This window comes from Pinus tabuliformis, chromosome 6, assembly GCF_031772625.1.
Source record: "Pinus tabuliformis cultivar Carrire ecotype Pingquan chromosome 6, CPIR1, whole genome shotgun sequence".
NCBI lineage: Eukaryota > Viridiplantae > Streptophyta > Pinopsida > Pinales > Pinaceae > Pinus > Pinus tabuliformis.
Window position 1 is genome coordinate 1,031,559,650 of NC_142292.1, and position 23,591 is coordinate 1,031,583,240.

A 23,591-nucleotide genomic window follows, 5' to 3' on the forward strand; every position below is an offset into this window, starting at 1 on the left:
ATGAGTCCATTCTTCTCAATAACTTGTTATTTATGAGTTGTTTCATGTACTCCTTGGTCTATGTGTTAAATATGTTTTATTCTATGAGATTATCAAGTGCTATTTAATTGTTTGATTGTTAGTGGATGCAGGTTTCAAAGTGAAGGAGGATCTCATCCGGATCAGTGGAGCTGGACTGCTACAACAGCGTTGGATTACAGGTAGGATCTAAACACTTGATTTCTTATATAGTAAATGCATGTTTAGAGAAGGATTGCTCTTGTTTGTCTTGTTTGTCACTAGAGAGTCTTAGGCTCCTAGGGAGGTTGGTTGTGTCCGCACTATCGACTCTTTCCGCCTGACACGACTGTCTATAGTTGTCAGTGTAACACTTGCGACGATCTCTAGTTATCAGTGTAACACTAGCGACTAGTCTCTAGTTGTTAGTGTAACACCCACGACGATTCTTGTAAAGTTGTTTTTACAACTTTACCTCCTAAATTCATCAATCTTGTTTATCCCCTGTTGTTTCTTGTCTCTCATTAGCTTGTGCTAATTGCTTTTGGTTAGGGTACTATCTCTTTGATTTCATTAAGTGAGTCTTATGTTTTTAGACCATGTGACCTGGCCCTTTAGAAGTTTCATCAAGAAACAATTTTCTTGGGTTACTTGTCTATTCAAGGTTCATCCACAACCATCTTGTGATTTTCTTGAGGCTTTTTCGCTGCTTTCTTTCTTGCTGGTTGATTTTTAGTGTCGATTATTGAACCACTTTTTTATGTTGATTCGGTTCTTCACTACCAAGCATAGATCACAATTGTTTGGATTAATCAGTTCACACTTGCTTTTTTGTCTCTCTAAATTAAAAAAAAAAAAAAAAAAAAGTTGCATTCTTTTAGCATACTAAAGTGAAAGTACATTTGCATTATGAATTTTCATGTTTGAAAAATTGGAAAGCGAATTTTAAATCTTTCATTAGTAGTATCGATGCATTGTGAGATTAGTGTACTGATGCATTGTGTTTCTTAGTGTTTTCATTCACTTTTCTTGGTTTGGGAATGATCTCTCTACCCTCCTATAGGTAGGTGTTCATTGAATTGAAAGATATTTTACTCATTCTAGCTGCATCCTAGGTTTTTGGATATACATATGGTAGGGCCTGGAAACTGAAACATAATTCATGATCAACTCTAAAATGAACTGAATGAAATTAACAACACATTGGAACATAACACACATTATTTATAGGTCTAGGCTAGAGACGTGCTCTGGCATCATTAAGCCTAGTCACTATTGTTTTCACTCAAGGTTGGGTGATTCCCCCTTCTATGACTCAATAGCAGTCTAGTACGGAATTGTGCTCCCAGTACCGTCGAGTATATGTTGGGAGACCCCACTAGGTTATCATCCTATATCCTTAGGAAGCCATGTCTGTCGCCTTGCAAACCGTAACGTACTGAACACAACATTTGGGAAGATTGACTGCCATACGGAAAGTCCTTGGTTTTCATATGATCGCCAAGGTGTATATGCAGTTTTATGGGATGTTTGGTAAAACTTTTGCCTAGTTCTCTAGAGTATTCACTTTCGTTCCTTTTCAAACTCCTTAAAAGAAGAGGTCCATCTGAGAACTTGTCCTTTCAGGCTCATTAAACCCGAAAGAGATAGAGTCACCTTTTCATCCTTTTCTCGACTCTTGAAACATGAAAGGTCAAGTTTTGTTCCTATGTCATTAAATTTACTACCCGCAAAATATTCCTAGTAACAGTTAGATTTCTTCATTATAGTTCGGTTGCTTTTTAGGCTTGTTCCTGATGGCAACATTCCCTGAGTCTAGCGGTCAAGGTCTTTCCCCAGATGGGAACCCTGGTCCATTTCCTTCTTTTGGAAATGTTGGTGCTCCGTATATGGCAACATTGTCCTTGCTGGTGTTAACCATCGGTCTGCCCGTTTGGTTGTTTTCGACCTCGGTGATCCCGAGCATCATGACTCCTATTCCACCTTCTCCTTCATTTGAATCATGACACGTTGATTCCAAGGTTGAGCCTACGCCTTCTTCCCCTATTTCTTCCCCTATTTCTTCCTCCTCCTCCTCCTTCACCTGGTGAAAGTTCCACATCTAGTAACCAAGTGACTAAGAAGAAGAAGAAGAAGAAGTTCGATAAATGCGAGGCCACCTATGCAGCTATTGCTCTGAGTACATCTTAGGTTGAACCACCTTCTAATCCTCTGTGGAATGTTAAGTTTCCTTGTAAATTATGCAAGGGTGACCATCTTCTTCGTGATTTTCTTGGCATTCCTAGGATCTTAGAAGTATGGTCTCATGATTTGGCTCGTCCCTTGTCATCCGTTGAAGCTCATGTCAATGTTCAAACCTCAACTAGCATCGGTAAGAAGAAAGGGAAGATTCGATTCCCCTGTAGGCTACATGAAGGCAACCATCCCCTTCACCTTTGTTTGCTCATGGATAAAGCTTCCGCCATTTTGGAAAGTCTTACAGTTTCTTCACCCCAACTTCCCGTTGGTTATCAGAGGCTCTCTTTAGACCCTCTCCATGTCAACAAAGAGATTGACTTAGATTCTTGTCTTGTCGTCCTCCTCCTTCTGAGCCTGGCTGTGCTCAGCCTGTTCTAGACCAACCATTGGTCGGAGAGAGTGTCAACTTGGGTTCACCACCTGTTGATCACTCTGTCTTGGAAGAGAATCATGCTCATGTTCTTCTTGTCTCGTCAGATTCTCTTGAGTCTAAGAAAAACCCTTCTATCCCTGCTGATAACGAGAGTCGTTCTTCAGTTCCTGTAGAGCATGGGGGCAATCATATGATACCCTGACCAAGTAGTTAGGTCATTTCCTTCGACTGGAGTCACTTGACTGCTTTCCGCCTTCCATCCTATGTGCCTTTACATATTATAGTACATGCCTATGATAAGGTAGTACCTGGCACTGTCTTGGATGAGGATGCATCGGTTAGCCTCATGCCTTCCACTACTTGGCAATCTTTGAGATCCCCACAGCTTGTGCAAGTCACACAGAATCTGTTGGCATTTGACGGAGGAACCAGTCAATCTTTAGGGATCCTCTCGAAGCTTCCTGTTATGTTGGGGGGCAAAACTGTATATATAGATGTCATGGTTGTCCAAGGTGCTTTAGATTTCAATCTTCTCCTTGGTCGTGACTATGTTTATGCCATCAGAGCTCTTGTTTCTTCACTTTTCTATGTGGTTTGTTTTCCGCACGATGGAAGAATGGTGACTATTGATCAATTGTTATTCTTTAGTTACCTGGTGCCTTCTGTACCACCATCATCCCCCATTGTTCCTCATCGACAAGTGGTACCTTCCTTGCCATAGGTCAATTATGTGGCTACCTATTCTATCTCCACCTTTGCTGCTGATCATGCAGATGGTATCATACATCACGTATTGGGGGCATTGGAACCCGATCTCTCATTAGTGCCTCATGTCATGTGTTCCTCCGAGAGTGCATTTCTTCCATCTAGTGAGGACCTCTTGGGAGCCATGTTCTCATTGCCCATGAACAGAGTCCCAAGCAGTGTTCTTGTTCCTGTGTCAACCTCCTTAAAAGATGAAATAGGGGGTGTCGAGCATAGTTCCTTGTCTTGTGTCAAGCTCGTTAAAAAATGAAACAAGGGTTATGAGGATTGTTCTTTTACTGTGTCAACCTCATTAAAAAAAAGAAACAACTTCCTTTTCCAAATTGAGTCTTTGATTAAGATCTCGTAAAATCCAAGCCGAGTCTTTGTAAGATCTCGAAAGAGAACCTTCATTCCATCCACCTCGTTGAATGCAATGAAGCTTGGGGGTCATCTACCTTGATTTGCATCGTTATGCTGGGGGCATGCGAACTCATGACAAGCATCGTTTTTCATTTCAAGCTTATGTAAACATGAAACCGAATCCAAGTAGAGTTCTCCATGGTTCATGCTTGTGTAAAAATGAACCCATACTTGATTTACACCTAGTGATTGCCTTTTTTATCCACTAAATTTTGCTAGATGAGCCTTGGTTGCTTCATTCCATCACCACCATCTCTTTGGCTGATCATATTCTTTCACTTGGTTGCTTTTCCTTTCCTGAGGAACCACAGCGATGAGTGGTTTTATTAGCTAGCCTCTTGACCATTACATGTTTTGAGCCGTTCCACCATTGTCGAAACTAGTTTCTACCCTTTATAGCACTCATTCCTCTAGGACAAGTCTTCGTTAACGCTATTTTTTGACTTAAAAGATGAAAATATTACTGAGTTATTCCTCTTGACTCATTAAACAAAATAAGAGGCGGTCCACTTTGAGCTCTTTTCTGATCGTATAAACATGAAATGATTGCCAGAATTTTGTCATTTTGGGTTCATTTTGGTTACGAAACAATGTGTCTTTGATCGCTTTTCTACTCTTTCGGATTGAGGTCACTAATGAAGAAAAGTACTCCTTGATCGTAACAGTCAATCAGTTCTCTCAAGTATTGTTTTATACTTTTTCGGGCTCAAGGGACACAAATCTATGAAAAAGGACACCCTGGAGTTTTCTTTTCCGTGTCTTTTTCAAACTCTCTAAACATGAAAAAGACTCTGAGCTTTTCCTATGTTGAACTCGTTAAACCTTGACGACATCGGACTCGTCACCATGATGAGACTCAAGCTTATCATCCCTAGGGCTCGTTAAATTATTAATAGGTTCGATTTGACCAATGGTCGAACTTATATTACAAGCATATGCTATCCCCTTCAAGCTTGTTTTAAAAAATAATTAGGGTACTCACCAGCAATGGTGGGGGAAAATTTGGAAGTTGTCATTGGTTACCTGCGACAGCTAGTCACTCTTGAACATCGACACTTTTGCTTCTTGTCGGGTTGGGATATCCATACATCATCATTTGGCCCTCCGAGTTTTTGGGTTGCCATTTAGCCTCATTCCATCCGATCCATGCTATCTCCATCAATCCTCTGATCCCTTGGTATCTGAATGCTTCCACACTCCGTAGTTGTGTCACTGACATGTTCAAGAGTATAATCCTTCTGCAGTTCACATCCTTACCTCCTCCTCTAATACTTTGCTTCACCATCTACCACTTGTTCCTTATCTCGTGTCGTGGATGGGTGAAACATTATGGTCGTCCTACAACGGATCGTCTCCTGTCAACATCAACTCATTATCCAAGAGGCTGATCTAGATATCCCCTTTGGTACCTTGGAGCTTGCATGCCTCAATGGCAAGTTCTTCGCACATGATGATCGACTTTCATCATTGACTATTAATCAAGTGACTTTCTATCATGCTTGACTTCAACACATCTGTTCACATGCTAGAATTTTTACTATGATCGATTGGGTTTCAAGACCCCAGAATAATATTACATATGGTCGTACTGCATGGATTGGTTCATGGTTAAATATATGACTCTTTGATGGATGGATGCAACCATACCTGAGTCTTCATGGATGGCTGCGACCATACCTTTGTCATTATATATGGTCTTATAACCTGGGTGGATGCGTCCATACCACAGACCAAGTTCATATGTCTTTTGGATGGCTGTGGCCATGCCTCGACTACATGTATTTCACTATCAGAGATATCAGTTGTACTTGCGCCTGCGGGTTCTTCTAGGTGGTGTTCCAGTTCAGACAATTTCATAAAGCATTTCACCCATCCCACTCTCTCGGGCTTCATGCTTTAGGGGGCATCTATTACAGAGTAATTTGTCACTGTCCTCATCTCAGTCCCTCTACTATGTCATGTTTCAAATAAACATGTTCATATCTTCCCACCAGTGTAAGAAGATTAAGAAAATGCTCTCTAATGTAAGAAGATTAAGCAAATGCTCTCTAATCTTGAAGATTGACCATTTTTTACTAAGTTCCTACATCGTCGCTAGTAAACCCTTAAAATCTGTGATGGTTCTCTGTCATGCACTGTATAGTTGCGACATCATCCCTAGTTCCTAGTTCATGACTCGCAATCCAGATTTGGCGAATTAGTTCAAACAGTCGGCCTTCTGGATGTTTCTAGAACTAGTTGTTGGGTCAGTTTAGGTCTCCTTTCTGCCTCTGGGATGGTGGTTCTGTCTCTTGTGCTACCTTCATTGAGGATAAGCTCCCTCTCCCTCTTTTCATGGAGGCTCCTCCTCTTATAAAATCACTCACCATTGCTATGATCTGCTAGTTGCTAGTTTTTAGTTCTTTTGGTTGTATAGTGTTGCTGCGGCTTTTGAGTTTGATAGATAGTTGGTGTGAGTGTGATAACTGTGGGTTTGCTTTATAGTTTGCAAGAAGGTGTGGAGTGCCCTTAACCTTGTGTAAAGCTTGTGAATAGAGAGAAAGGTATATTGTTATTTGGGAGACCCATCTTTGAGAGTGAATGCTTGAAGAAACACACTAGTTGGACCCTCTGAGAAGGCTTGTGATGTCAAGACTTGGTTGTAAGCTTTTCTCTTGATTTATTATTAATACAATCAACGATGATTTCCTATGTCTTGTATGTAATTTACTTGATAGCTCATGACTTCTTTACTTTATGAGTAAATAGATCATTGTTGTTTCTCGGTTACATTCTCTGTTGTTTCTTTGTGGTGTTTCAGGTCAATTGCTTGTTAAGGAGAAGGAAACAGAAGCCGGAGCAGCACAACAGAAATTCATCGACCGTTGGTTTGAGGTAGGCCTCCAACAACGACTATTTAAGGGAATTAATTGTTGTTTTGTTCTGGCTGTGACTAGACCCACTCTAGGGCTAGAGGGGTTGCCTCTGTCCGCAGAGAGAACACTTACTCGCTTCACAGTTGTCCAACAATCAATACTTGGCAATTTGAGAACTGAGCTGTTACATGCGTAGAAATTCATCAACCCATACTTGTTCAATCTATTGAAGGTGAATTCATTGTTTGAGAACTTACCCGAACCATTGAGAGAATTGTGGAATAGCACTATGGCCACGCCTATGGAAGCCATGGATATTAGAGCAATGACCGCTGAGGAGGCCGCACAGGCCATGATGGTAGGAGAAGCCCTAGAAAGTGTCAGGATAGTCACAGAAATCCCTAAATCATCGTGCACATTGAGACTTAAGAAAGACAAGAAACCTATGGTACTGGTGAGCATGTACCCTAAGAATACGTTAAGGACTAGGCTTACCATGGAAGAAAAGTGGAAGGCAATAAATTGGAAGCTAATGGGAAGGGAGACTTTGAAGAAATCCTGGTAGAGGAGGAGGAGGATGTAGATATGGGGGCAGAAGCTTAGGGTGTGGACCCTCTGACCAGGTTGCCTGCATATGTTCCTCCGTGGAAGGGAAAAGCATGGGTGCCCAAAGACATAGATGAGAGAAAAAGCTCTCTGCAGACTCAACTGCTCCCCGATGACATCATTTTTGAAGGAGCGCACTTCGGTCGAGTACATATATGAAAATTTGAAGACTGGGATCTCGTGGAGCATGAGAAGTTCCCACATATGGAAACCATGTAGCTCATTCACTAGAAGAAAGACATGCTGATGGGAGTTATAGAGTTGGAGCCACATAAGTGGCTAAGAGCTATAGGAAAGGAAGGACTATTAAACCTGCTCTGGGTGCCACATTACCATCGCGCCCCAATGACTATTTTTTTCATCAAGAAGTTTCTCTTCCTAGTGCATAATGGGTGCTTGTGGCTATAGTAGCCCATCCCCATCATGGACCACTTAATTCACAGAATTACCTGGCTCCCTTGCAAGGGGAGGGCCCAACGAACATCTCGGAGGGTAAAAGTGATGATTTGGCCATCACAAATGCCATGAAGAAGAATTTCAAGTTGGAGAAGAAGAGAGGATACATGATTCCCAACATCAACAACGTTGTGGTCAAAGTCGCAACGCAGATATTGGCCGAAAAGGTTATTCGGAAGTGTCGCACGGATGAGGTGCTAGAGCCGGTGGTTTGCCCTTGCCGCACAATGTGTAGAAGGGGTCCAGTTTAACTGGGTGGACTACTTGTGTAGAGAGTTCCTAGAGAACTGCTGCAAGACATAGGAGTAGGGGAAGACTTTTCATTATGCATGGTTGTTGTTGTCCATCGTACTGGTGGCATGGGAATTTCCTGAGGACAGCTAGTTCCTGACGATTGCATAGGACCTTCCGGAGGCGGCGAGGTACGCTTCACTATGGGAAACTAGAGATCCACAAGAATTAGGAACATTAAGATATTCTGGGTGTTCATGGAGATGAACATCAGAATGGGGATTAATCACAAGCCACTGTTATCACCCATAGTCTATAACAGTCTGCAGCACTTCGTAGAGTTCAAGGCAGATTTTCGCCATGTGTACATCAGGGCAAGGAAGGACCTCGCGAATACTTGACACGAGCTCCCTTATCCGGTGATGGAAGATGTTATATTCATCATCCTTGAGTCATGGCCACTAGAGTGGCGCACTCTACCCAGCTCCATGGTGGAAGCAAAGAAGTTCGCCAAGTAGAGGAAAAAGGATGAGGCAAAACTGTGGATGGCACAGTTGGCAGAGAAGTGAAGGAGCGAAGAAGTAGTAGCTAAGGCCCAGGAGGTGCGTGACACTGTGAAGGCGGTGGAAGAGCAACAGAAGGCAATAGAGGAAGAGTGTGAATGCCAGAAGTCACCTTTGTCCGAACAAGAAACAAATATAGAGCAAGGTGGCACAGACCTGTAGACAAAATCCACACAGCTGAAATGACAGTGCCCAAGAGAGCAGATAGGGCCATGGAAGAAGTCAAAGGCTTCAAAGACTTCTTTCAACCCAATCACCCTCACTAAGGGTGATCTGCACGACACTACGAAGACCCTACAAAACTTACCGGAGGAACACCGGATGGTGCTGGGGGCTCTTTGAGCATAGATACAGGAGTTGTAGGTGCACACTCCACAGGCTGGCACTGTGTCAACCAGGCTCACAGTTGGCTAGTCCGTGGCTGAGGAAATACTGTGCGCCTAGATGAATAACACTATAGTGCTACCAAAGGGAGTACTCGTTACAGAAAATGAGGCCGACAGGCCTATGGTCAATGGGATGAAGGGGATTGGGATAAATATGGTTGTGATCCCTTGGGAGATGTTCTATGTTTTACAAGACAGAGTTACTACAGAACTATGAGTCAGGGAGGGTCGCACGCTCTAAGTCATGAGCGAAAATCTCATCAACATTGAACAGTTGAGCCTGCAACGCAACAAGGTAGTGGCACAGAACCAAAAAATAGTGTAGGTTGTCGAGGAAGCCTTCCAGATGGTCCCAGATCTAGCCATCTAGGCAGAGGAACCAACGGAGGCACGCACCAAGAAATTAGAAGTAGGGTACGCGAGGCAAAGGAAGAGATGGCTAAGGTTCAGCTAGAGCTGAACCTTCAGATAGTCGAACTAAAATTGAAGGTGTAGCCTTCAACTCCACTCCAGGTTAAGGAACAACATGCCATCGCAATTACAATAGCAATAACAGAGGTCAAAAGTGCAGTGAAAGACTACTCAAATCTATTCAAGGAGTCGTTCGAGGTTCTCACCACTCTGTAGGAGGACCCAAATATACGGCACATAGAAACAGAGGTGCGCGAGCTACAGTGGAAACATGATGAAGTAAAAGGACAGCATGGATAGTTTCCCTTACATAGAGGCTCCCGTGGATGTAGTAGGTGTAAGCATTCAAGGAGTAGGTGGATGTTGCTCAAAATAAGGAAACAGTTTTGAAGGCATGCTTCCAGTCATGGATTGATGAGGCATATATCATTACAACCTTTATTGAGTAAAAGATTATGTAGATGCAAGGAGCATAGGAACAGGTTCAGGGAGGTAGTTCACCTACAACAGTCTTTGAACAGTGCGTCCTGGAAGTGTAGCTAGTAGTCGCTGAGTGCACTGCTGATTTTGCATCAATCCAGGAAGATTTGGGGGGTTTTCATGTAAAGATCTCCACACTGACAGAGTGACTCGAGGGCGAGTCACGATGTTTGTGTTGGAGGCCTTTTGGGCACAAGATCCCCCAAGGGAATTTTTTGGGCTTAGAGCCCATATTTTGGTCAAAAGTTGTAACCCTGATGTAAAGACTCCACATTTTGTGGGCATGGAGCATGTAGTTTGTAAAAGATTCATAGGGTTTTCTACCATCAATTTTGTAATGTAATGTCGGCTATAGAGATCTACCCATGGTCTGTGGACCATGGGATTTCATAAATAGAGCGAGGCTCTAAGTAATCAATACACAATGGAATAAGGATAAGGATGAAGGATTGAGTCATATCTAAAGTGTAAAGTCTAGTTTTGGGTCGTAGAGTAGGAGAAGGCTCTGCAGCTGAGTGCGCAGAGGCCTATTAGTCCGCAGATGACTGCGCAGGGCGAGTCGATTCTATAACAGTTGGAGCATTAATAAAGAGAAGTTTCATATCCATTCTATGTATTTATTTCCTGTTTTATGCATGTATTACATTGAATATACATTGCACTTTTAATGCTTATATGATGCGCGAATATGTATGAATGTGTTGAATAAGTGAACGCAAGATAGAATATTTGTTTACATGAAGTTAACTAAGATCTTTAAGAAGATAAGTAAGATACACGGTGTAATTTGGGGAAATAGCATGGGACACTACCATAGCAGTGCGAAAGCATCTCAGCCCCTGGTTAAGACTGCGTGAAAGGTGATTATAATAGATTTTGAAGGTATTGAAGGTCAGGATAGTGCGCAAAGTGACCTGCACGAAGGTAGGCATACTTTGACTAGATCGGCACCTCAAACATCTCAAGGGTGTGGAAACTTGGTTCCAGCATCACCCCATACTACTTCAAGTGAGACTTTAGTTTGCGCTCTATGGGCTGATGCTGAAAGGGCCAGTAGTGTAGGGATTTGTTTGAATAACTAAATCCAAACCTAGGTCAGGCCCCCTCAAGCCCATAGGAAGGCACCCTCAACTCTCTCTCTATTCCCTTTGTCATTTCAGTTTTCAGCCATTGGTTTAGTAGGAATGAGTTCCTCTTCTTCTTCTTCGCCTATAGGTTCTTCAAATATGTTAGGTTTCTCACCTAAAGGTTCCTCTAGTTCATAGCCATCGAATAAGAGAGAAGGTTGGTTGTTGGATGTAGTAGGGGATTTTGCAAAAATTTCCCTAAATTCCCCATATTCCTATGAGAAATGAAAGGAAATGTTTTTGGATTGGTTTTGTAATTTTTTTAAACTGGAGGGTACTTTGCAAAAATGAAATTGCTGATTGAATGAAAATCATTGGAAAAATGAAAAATCCACTTGTTGAATTGAAATTCTACTTGCAGAATGGAAAGCGAAGCAGATAATGAAAAATGAAAGAAAGGAATCTACTAGATTAGTTTTGTAGAAAGAAACTAACGGTAGAAAATTGAAAACAAAAATTAGAAGAAAAGAAAGAAATAATCACATTACACTCAGACACCTACCTGGAAATGGCGCAAAAAAGTGATGAACTCTAGTATTGCAGCAAGGATGCTGCAACTCTTGGGCTACCGGCTTTACTTATCAACCCGGGGTTCGTACAAACTTGGAGGTGACAATGCTATATGCACAAGTAAAAGTGAAGGTCTTGCCTATTGTCACTGTTCATCCGGCGAGAAACCGCAGGGGTTCCAAGCTAGAATTCTACAGAGTCAGAAGAAGCTTTATTATTTTTATGGAAGAAGAGAAAATTTATTCTAAGAGAGCTACACTACTACATTAATAAAGAAAACAACATGTAATGGTAAATCACACCATATCCTAATTAACCATTTAAGCAGTTGTGCTAAGCAGAATTGCTAAATTATCACTAACCTAATGCTACTATCCAAGCTACAGAAGTAAAGAGCATCAAACCATACTAATGTGTAAGAAAGAAAACTAAACTAAATTTGTTTTCACTTTTTTGGTTTTTTGAGGCAAAATCAAGTATGCAAATTAATTGTTCTTGTGGATGTGACAGGTGGATGGAAGGTGATTGATGATGGGTAAAAGTATTATGGAGTGTTTGGATGGCGTGGAACAGTCTTAGGAGGCTTTTTGTGACTTCCTAGAGGTACCCTATCAATTCGGCCTCAAAACAGGCCGTTTCAGGAAAACTTACATGATGTACTAGAAACTTAAATGATGATCCTGTAGGAATTATAGGAAACCTATAGGATACAGATGGGAGCTAATTGTGAGGTGTTGGAAGTGTTGGGAAGCTTGGAAAAGGCGTGTGATGAGTGGGATGGGGTGTTAGAAGGTATAGGAACACTCAAGAGTCAATATCCAAGATCAGAGATGGCTAGATTTGCTCAATGTATCTAGGGAAATTTTAATGAAAAATGACAAAAAAACTAGTGAGGGTGATGGTGGAACAAGAGATGGCTAGGGTGGATGAAGTGGAAAGTGGTTGTTGGTGATAAAGTCTATTTCTCCTCTTGAGGTTCCTATTGTGCTTAAAACATGTGTGTTTTCCAAGAACTATTCAACAAGATACATTTTCATAAACTAGGAAAGCATGAATCAATTTCCCATATTATGCATGAAGAGAGTGTTAAAGGGAATGAAAGCATGAGTGAGATATTATTGTAGAAATGGAGTAATGGGAAAAGATGAGAATGAAATGAACCAAATGCTGAATCAAGACAAAAAACTCCAAAGCTCATGCAAGAACTAGAAATCTGTATTTTTGGGGTTGCTGAAGGGTTTCTTCCTCATCATGGTCCTAGAGGGAGGAAGCGAGGTCGAGACACCTACTGATAACCTTATGGTAATACTTTTTCTCCTTGCTAACCTTCTAATTGAAATAAGGCACAAATGGAAGCAAACTAAGATATAACCAATATAATCTACCCTGTTGTAATGGAATTGCAACTACTAAGCAAATGAACAATTAAACTATGTACAATAAAGAGGAGCCTTAGCTACTAGAGTTGGGCCCTGACCCAAGAGCTTCATCCCTCTGAGTTATCTCAGTGCTATGTCAAAACAAAACTCATTCTTATTATCAAAACAATGGCCTACATAAAAAACTGTCACAAGTTTCGCAACTCGAAAATAGAGTAGACTTTTACAACAAAAAAAATCTAAATCCTACTGAGGTCCTAGGCCTCTATACTTATACATCTGAGGTATCCAATGAATTCCTTAAAACTAGCGAGGCTTAGCTCCCAAACTCAAGATAAACTGGTGCTTTGTCTTTCACTTGCTCGGCTGCCTTCTAGTCCTCATGATTTGGCTGTTTGCACTCCGAGATGATGGAGGAATATTCAAATGGAGGGTTACTAAATGAGGAGGATTTTCCTCCTATAATTCCTCTCTCTTGTACATTCAAGTTTTGACCAACGTATTTGCAAAAATTCTTTGCTTTTACCCTTTAATCCTACATTAAATGCACATTAGACCACAAAGCAAATATCCAACTCTAACTCATCTCATAAACAAAAAATAATCAAAAGTATGCAATAAGTTATGAGAATAGTTGGTTTGACTAAGCTAGGATTTTAATTAAGGCTCATATAATTATCCAATGATGAGGCTCATCACCCAGCCTATGACTCCATAGCCTAATGGAAAATATTGAGAAAATGACCCTTTCCCCAACTAAATAAACAAACAAACAACTCTTTTATTCTTAATATCTAGCCTAAAACACTATAGCACTAAAAACAAAGTTAAATCATAATTACATAGAGAGAGCCCTTTCTGAGTCCAAGAAGGCTAGGTCGTAGACTCATAAGTGGTTTGATGTATATTTTGTGACTTTTGTCTTACCAATCTTGAAAATCACATAACAATAACATAGTGGCGACCATATTGGGGACCACTGAAAAATATCCTTTCATTCAAATTCAAAGTACCCAGTTAACTATCTTTGTATGATAAAATAACTCCCAAGATTGGTTTTTCCTGTTTTTGCATCTAATCAATTTTCCCGTGATTCAAATCTAAATTCTGGCTCCCAAAAGAATATCTACCAGATCTCACCCATATCTAAATCCTCCTACTATAGTGGATAACCCTGAGAATATTTTGAGAAAAACCCCAAGAACTAAGAGTGAGACTAGCAATAGGTTTCTTCATAGAGAAAATTCCCTCCAAAATTTTGTTATATTACAAGACATCTAGTTTGATTCTCACTTTGAACAAGGTTTATTTAGGACTAAATCAGAGAATTGGAAAGACCACACTATCTTTGATCCGTCAGATTGGCAAGGAAGTCCTATAAGAGTATCTCCTTCCTAGAATGAATCATATCTTCAACTTTTACAACATTTTGATACACTGCAAGATCTAGTGACAGACATCACCTTAGAAATTGATGATGCTTACCTTAGACAGTCAGTAGAGTTAAGTTCTTTAAACCTCCTAGCTGCCTCCTTCGCATCGTCACCTGCATATATTTAGTCACCAAGTCCTAGTGCCCCCATAATTCCCACCCCTTCATTCATCCTTCAACATAAGGTTTCTTAGATTCCCATACTCTCATTCCCACCTATCACTAGTCCAACTCCATCCACTGTTAAACTTCCTCCAAGTGGCCCTCCACCACCACCAATCATGATGTTAGATATGCTCCTTTGGTGCTACCTACACCATTGGCCAATGTGCCACAAGAATATCAATCCAAAATTGTATTGTTTGAAGGGACAAGTCCTTTAATAGCCCAACAGCATGTGGACAAAATGACTGACTGTTTTTACCTACAAGAGGTAGATGATGAAAGCATTAAACTTAGAATGTTTACCCAAAGTCTAGGAGGAGAAGTCAGGAAGTGGTTCAAATCTTTGCCTGCAAATAGTATAACTAATCTCCCCGCATTTCACCAAACTCTTCTCAATAGGTGGGAAGTAAAAAAGATCCTTCTCCAGATTTTATTAGAATGTGAAAATATCAAGAGGGAAGTAGGGGAAAGTGTTCAAGATTATTGTGCTAGATTCAACAAGACATATAATGTAATTCCTGTCAATCTCAAACCACCTCAGGATTTAGCTTTAATCAAATTCCCAAATGGTTTTCATGCAGACATGTCTTTTCAAAACAATGTAAACTTTGAAACGGGCACTGATATTGTTACCCATTTTGTAGAGATAGCAAAAAAATGACCTAATTTTGAAAAGGGGTGATGCAGAACACACATGTTTTTTTCAGAGCATAGTTTTTGGCACTTTAATTTTTTTTATGTACATTGCATTTTAGAATGGTAGTGATTTTCATGCTGATTTAAAAAAGTGGTAATTCTGCATTAGACCCTTTTTTAAAAGACCTATTTTTTGACTTTAAATTTTCTAATGTATGAAATGTAAATAATTATTTTGTAAATTTAATAATTTTTGAAGTGGTCGTTTTCTTCATATTTTCTTGTTTTTATTTTAATTTTAATTTTTTTTTAGTGATGTTTTTATTGTTTTGCATTTTTAAATTAGAAACCGATATTTTGAATTTTTGATATTCTACATATTTATACATCCTTAATTAATTTTTCAATCCACATGAAATATTTGATTCTAAAAAACAATATTTTTTAACAATGGACATAAAAATAATCATTTTTAACATAAATATAACTAAAAAACTACACATTTTGATAATTTTTTGCTAGAATTGACATGTCAAAATCACAATTTCTATACAAAAATTTTAACTAAAAATGGTTAAAAAATAGTTTTCTTTTTTTATGAATTTCATGTCAAAAAAATAATAATAGTCATTTTTTTCAAAAAATAATGATTAACTTAAAATTAATGTGAAAATCACATATTACAAATATTGAACGCATAACAACCTTAATTGAGTGTTTATTCTTCTCATAAAATGTCAAAGTCAAAACATTACAATTATAACTACTTAATAGTTACAAAAAATGAGCTTTGTTTCCAAGCATAACTTAAATTTAATCAACAATGTCACGTAATGTGAACTCTTCATCCTCTAGAGTTTCATCATTGTCTTCTTCCACAATATTTTCTACTTCCTTTTGCTCATTTTCCTCTTCTAATGGATCTTTGATGTCTGCAATCTCCCAATGTATGTCTTTCCAAACATTCCATGTAATGGTGGTTGGGGTTCCTTTGCCTTTTTTGCCACACGTGATTCACTAAAGTCCCCTTTCTTCAACGCAATTTTTTGCATTGCAACTAGAAGAAATTGAAGAGCATTAATTCTTTGCTAAATGAAATTGCACTATATTGGATCTTTTTCAATTGCAATGCAATTTGTTCCATTTTGAAGGCAACATGCTATTGGTGTACCTAATTATCAATCAAAAAAGAAATAATGAAGTAAATTAGTACAATGACATATTAATTAAAAAATAACATATTGAAATTCAATTCCATATAATAAAATTTACCTGAGCCAGAAAATAAATCCAGAACCAAATCTCCTTCATTTGAACATATGTCTATAAGATAGTTAATCAATAATTGTGGTTTTTGATAAATGTTAACTATATCTCTTTTTGCTTTTTTGTCTTCATATGTTAGTTTTCTCACAACAACATCATAAGTTAGTATTTGGCTATGACTCTTCCCATCTACTTGATTAAAAGTCGTAGACATATGGCTATCATCTTTTGCCCAACTATCAATTTGAATGAACTCACAATAATTTATAAATTGTTGATCTTCACGGTTAAGAAGATTTGATTTTTGCCTGTAACATGAAATAGTAAAAGTTCAATTAACTCGTACATAAATGATTTTTCAACATTAATCAAATATACATTTTAAATGTCTCACCACGTAAGCTGCATCCTTGAATTTTTTTTTCCCTTGAAGCTTGACAATATCATTGCCAATTGTGTGTTTGAATGAAATGTCACAAATCTCCATAATGGTGATGATGTGACTTCTACAAATCCAGCAACCACTTTGCTAAGAGCGTGATAAGTATAAGGGTCACTATCATAGTCAATGTTTGGAATATTGAAACCATGGGGAATATTGCAATAACTAGGGCATAATCCCTTTTAGGTATGAGTTTAGCAATGTCTTCACAGTCACCTTGTATTACTTGATATTGAATAGTGTCTAGCCCATTCCAAATGAAATGATTAAGAGTTGGATCAAGTTCAATATTCTTAATATGTTGCTTCCTCAGTCTTTCAATCCTTGTTTTTTAATAAAGGTTTTGAAACTATCTGGTGCTCCATTATCATATTTCCTCATCTGTTATAAAATAAACAAATATATGTGTAAGTTATAAATTAAAAATAGTACACAGATAAATAAAAATGAATGTATAAATCAAGATACCTTTTTAAATGCAAGATAAAAAGTTTTTAATGTTGATGTAGAACTTGAATCTAGATAGTTGCCTACAACATCTTCCCAACTATCTTCATTCAACAATCTAACCATTTGTTCTTGAATTTTCATGTAAACTTTGTGACTGCATAGATAAAGTAACAAAAAGTTAATATAATGATATGTATAACAAATATTACCATGAACAACATGTTTTATTTAAAAAATATATATAATCTATAAATAAATAAAAATAATTCAACAAACTTACTTTTGAAATTCTTCAGACATTTCCTCCAATGATAATTCTCCTGACCTCACATGAGATAATATTGTTTTGACAATCTTTTCATCTTTTACTCCTTCCATTGCTCTCCAAGATGTGATAGTCATATCGTCTGGAAGCTGCTTGATTTCAACAGCTGATTTACTGCTGCTACATATCAATGGATTAGACTTTTTGACCCTCTGGTTTTTAATGTGAATGTCTTCCCACATGCTAGAAATCTCATCAATCAACTTCCAAACATCTCTAGTTCTAAATGCCAATTGGAAAATGTTATCAACACCTTTGAATAAATCACTAATTTTGTTGCCTTTTCCACCTTTTGAATTGGTTTTCTCTTCAATTTGATAGCCTATTTCCATACAACATTCCTTTCAGAAATCTGCAGTAACATTTATCCTATCCCCACCACATTTTTCTTGAAATTCAATATGAATAAATTTAACCCTTTGGATAAAAGTCATAGACATCCTATATTCATTATCTGAATTATGATCCCATGCCACTAACTTTTCTTTTGTATCTGTAAACCAGCATAAATGATACATTTCATTGTTTTAAAATGTGGGTTATTAGGATATTCCTCCACCAATTGTCTTTGAGCTTCTACAGAATGGTTCCCCCCAAGCACATAATAATTGTATTCAAAACATTTTGACTTATAAAATGCTTCTTTGTTGGGAACTTGAAGTGGATCAACAAGAAGCACATAACTAACCACATGAGCATACGGATTGTACCTCATCAATGTCTTCAAGTTGTGAACATGCAGATAATGTGGCTTTCTAACTCGATATTTACATTGTCCTTCACTTTCCTTATAGGTTTGTTTGACATTAAGATGAAATGTACGACCACCATCAATTAAGTTTCTCTTTGTCAAATTATGTCTAATGGAATTTTGTTTTGTTTTGATAATGCCATCCTCTAAATTAGCTCCTGGTGCAATGATTTCTCTGCTTTCTTTTGAATTTTCACTAGGTTCTTGATTGCTGGTAATGACTACTTTAAAATCTTCAACTTTACTTTTCTTCGTCATAACATTCTCAACAGATTTATTCTTGGGCATTGCTACTTTTTGTATTTTATGGCTCTTCTCAGTTCCAATGTCATCTTCAGTAACAACAACATATGCTTCACTGTTAGTTTCAACTTCATCGTCCTCAAAAGTAACTTGTCTACCCTTACTAGATTTATCCACCAGAGGCCTTTTTACTGATCCTTTGGATGTAGTTTTGTAACATCATCAATTACTACATTTTTCTTGTTTTCCATATATTCTTCTAACACTGAGTAAAAATTGCTGACAAATTCCATGATATTATGCTCTATGAAATGAATTCCTCCCAACCTAATTGAACAACTTTCAACAAAATTTTGCCAAAAAAAATATCATATGTTAATAAAAACAAAGTTAAGAAAAATATAGCGAGACACTTTCAAGAACGCAAAATACAAATATAAATAACAATACTTACGATATTCTGTTTCATCTCATTACGATTTGTTTACACAACTTTGTAGATACCTCTCTCATGTCATACAATGAATATGATAGTTGGTATTTAATCCTTTCATGTGACTTTGGAGCTTTTGTATGTATGTAAACAAGTTCAATGTTCGGTACCAAACACATATCTATGACTCTTCCCATCACCTCATAAATTCCATTAACATTCGGTATATCAATATATAGATATATATTCACATTTTCGCTTTCTCTTTCTTTCACATACCAGATTCTTGATGGAAATTTCACCTCTTTTGAATTCTTCCAATATGAAATCTTCTTATCATTTGAGGCACTTGAAAGATTTGTAGCCATGAGCTTAGGTGGAGTTCGTTCACCATTTTTTTTTTGAAGATGCACCTTTAAGAGTCTTTGGTTCCAGAAAGATTCACAAAAATCTTCTTTGATGCCATTTTTCTGAAAAATAGAAACACATAAAGCAGTAAATAACGAAAACATATTAACTTAAATTAACAACAAAAATATATCATAAATTTTTTATTTGTATAATCAGATAATTGAAATTAAAAAAAATATTAACAATAAGAAAATTTCCTACCACCCCGCAGGCAGGCGGGCCACTGGGGTGGTGCGGGGGGATGCTGTGGCAACAACTCCTACCATTTCTCCCCACATTGATCTCCTTCTCCGTCTTTAATCTACCCCTCAAGGGGGAGGCTAAGGGGTAGATTGAAAACGGATAAGGAGATTAATGGGGCGAGAAATTGTAGGAGTTGTTGCCACAGCCTCCCCCTGTGCCACCCTGGCAGCCTGCACGCCTGCATTGAGGCCGCCAAGGTGGTACGGGGGCCTGCCACAACCTTCCCCTTGTGCCATTGAGGCAGAAGCCGGGCAGGGAGGCATGAAGGGGGTTGCGGCAACAACTTCAACCATTTCTCCTAATATTGATCTCCTTCTCCATCTTTAATCTACCCCTCAGCGTCTCCCTTGAGGGGTAGGTTGAAGATGGAGTAGGAGATCAATATCAAGAGAAATGGTAGAAGCCCACCGACACCACCCTATCCATCTGTGAAGTGGCGGGAGATTTCGAGAATCACGCAACCTTTGCGGGTGGACGGGCGATCCGCCATGGTGGCGTAGGATGGGGTTGCGATAGCTCCACACCGCACCACCCAAGCGACCAACTCGCCCCTCGGGGGTGGCTAGGCGATTCTCGGAATCACCCAGCCACCCCTGACGGGTGGGCGGGCAGGTCGGCACTGGGCAGGTGGGTGGGCGGGCGCACGCGGGCAATTGAGGGTGGGCGGGGTGGGTGAGGGTGGGCTGGGCGAGCGGGGTGTGCGGGTGAGGGTTGGTGTGGTGCACGGGTGAGGGTGGGTGGGTGACAACGGGTAGGGTGGACGAGCAGTTAAGGGAGGGCAGGTGAGGGTGGGCAGGCGGGGTGGGTGAGGATGGAGAGGGTGAGGTGAGGGTGAGCGGGTAGGAGGGTGGCCGAGGGGTGGGTGAGGTCGGGGCGAGTGAGGCCGAGCAGGGTGGGTGGATGGGGCGGGTGAGGGAGGGTGGGCAAGGCGGGCGGGCGGGCGAGAGGGTGGGAGGGGGGCGAGTGAAGGCGCGGCGGGTGATGCCGGGTGGGGTGGGCGGTTGGGCGGGTGAATGACGGCAGGTAGGTGGGTGAGGGTGGGGTGGCGAGCGGGTGAAGGCGGGCAGGAGGGTGGGCGGGAGTAGGTGAGGGAGGGCGAGGCCGAGCAGGGTGGGCGGGTGAGGGAGGGCGGGGTGGACACGTGGGACGGGTGAGGGTGGGTGAGGGCAGTGGGGCGGGGTGGGCAGGAGAGCTGGGTAAGGTGGGGGGTGTGAGGGCTCGGGTGGGGTGTGGGATGTGGGTGGTCGGGCGGGGGGGTGGGTGTGGTGGGGAGTATGGGGGGTCGGGCAGGGTGGGGAGTGTGGGGGAGGGAGAGGCCGGTGAGGCCGGTGGGGTGTGATGTGTGGGGGAGGGGGAGGCTGGTGAGGCCGGTGGGGTGTGGTGAGTGGGGAAGGGGGAGAGGGGCGGGTGGTGCAAGGTGGGCGGGCAGGGTGTGAGGGAGTGGGTGTGTGGGGGTACAGGAGCAGGTGTGTGGGGGGGCAGGTGGGGTAGCGGCGCCCACCCCGGTGGCCCGCCCGCCCACCGCGGGGTTTGGGAGATTGGGGGCGGGTGGGGTAGCGGCGCCCACCCTGGTGGTCCACTTGCCCACCGTGGGGTTTGGGCGATTTTGAGAATCGCCCAAACCCTGTGGCAGGTGGGCAGGCTGCCGCAACCCCACCTGCCCCCACACCCCTACCACTGCACCTGCACCCCCACCCCCCTGACACCGTGCCCCACCCGCTCAACCACACACCCACCCTCACACCCCACGCCACTCGCCCCCCTCCCCCTCCCCCACACACCCCACCACACCCCACCCCCCTCCCACCCGCCCCCCACCCTGCCTGCCCACCCGCTTTCCCCCCCAACCCACCCCGCGGCACCATGACGACCAGTCCACTGCTATTGGGCGATTGAGTTTTGTCTGGCCCACCATGCTCATGATGGACGTATTGGTTAGTTTGGCTAAAAAAAGTATTAATTTAAAAAAATATATATATTTCATTAAACTAATTTAATATGAAAATTTTCAAGGAAAAAAATTTAATTCACTTTTCAATTGCGAGAATTCTTCGTTGAATATGTTATTGATAGCAATATAGTTTCTCCACAAATTCACAAGTCTTTCAACGAACTTCAAAAAACCTTGATGTGATGTGAGTAATAGTGATAATCAAATTTAGTATATAAGTGAAATTATGGGGATGTTTTACTGTACGGCTAATGTGGGATAATCTGTTTTAAAATATGATAAAGTGAATATTATAGAATTGTTTTATGGTGGGATGAATGTGGGATTAATTTGTTTTAGAATGTATTATAAAAATTAAAAAAACATTCAATTGTTTAGTAAACATTATATACTTTAACTATTAAAATAATTAATGTAGAAGTTGTAGTTTACAATTTTAACTTTAATGATTTATTTCATAAAAAAAATTAGTTTACATTTTTCAATAAATTGTAGAATAAAATAATGAAGGGGAATAAATCTAACAAACTTTTTGGAGGGAAAATTTCATTCTCTAAACTATATAATATCTTTAGGAGACTCTCCATTTGTATCATTCAACATCTTCTATTTGAAAGCGATGGATTGTTCTGATAGTGAAGTTTCGATTTATACACCATCAACATCTTCATCGCATAACAACTCTATTCATATTGATGAAAATAGTGGGAATTCTTCCACTATGAATAGAAAGTCAATTCTTCCACTTAGTCCTCATCCTAAGGACTATGAGAACAACACTGATGAAAGAGGGGATGGAGAATTTCAAATAAATAAACAGTCACAGGTTACACTTAGTCCTAATTCTAAGGACTATTAAAGTAGTAGTGATGATTAACTTGATGACAATTTTCAAAAGAATGGAGTGTCACGGTGTCCACTTAGTCCTAATTCTAAGGACTATGAGAGAAACAATGATGAAGAGCATGATGGTGAAGTTCAAAAGAATGGAGTGTCACGGTGTCCACTTAGTCCTAATTCTGAGGACTATGAGAGCAGCAGTGTTGAAGAGCATGATGGGGAATTTCAAAAGAATGGAGTGTCACGGTGTCCACTTAGTCCTAATTCTAACGACTATGATAGTAGCATTTATGAAGAGCGTGATAACAAATTTCAAAAGAATGGAGTGTCAAAGTGTCCACTTAGTCCTAATTCTAAGGACTATGAGAGCAGTAGTGATGAAGAGCATGATGATGAATTTCAAAAGTATGGAGTGTCACAGTGTCCAGTTAGTCCTAATTCTAAGGACTATGAGAGCAGCAGTGATGAAGAGCGGGATGATGAATTTCAAAAGATTGGAGTGTCACGGTGTTCACTTAGTCCTAATTCTAAGGACTATGAGAGCTACAGTGATGAAGAGTGTGATGATGAATTTCAAAAGAATGGAGTGTCATAGTGTCCTCTTAGTCCTAATTCTAATGAGTATAAAGGTAGCAGTGACAAAGGATAAGATGTAGCATCTTCAATAAGTAAACAACCACATTTTCGAAGTAGTCCTAATTCTATGGACTATGAGAGTAGTAATGACAATGCACATGAGGAAGAATATCCATTAAACATCGAGTCAAATTTTCCATTTAGTCTGAATTCTAAGGACTATGACAGTAGCACTGAAGAAGGGGAAGATGAATAATTTCCTCAAAGTCAATATTTGAAAAGCACAACTGATCATAGTGTGGATAACATTCCTCTTAATGATGATGAAAATCCTTATACAAATGATGATCCAATGATGGAGATGTTGCCAAGAAATATTGTATTGAGGAGTAGGAGTGGACCTTTTCATATCAATGCAAGTTGTTATCATTATACAAGGGGTAATGCAGAATATCTGATGAGAAGAAGCTCTATCAGCACTCTCATTTCAAGTGAATGTTGCCAAAAAGATTGCTTGAAACATATGGATTTCAAATTTGAATTAGAGAGCAGGAAGAGATATTTGTCAATGAATAAAAGCATGAAAAATTCATATTTACGTGGGTGCATGCAATCTACATTGTCAGGTTATGATTATCATATTAGGAC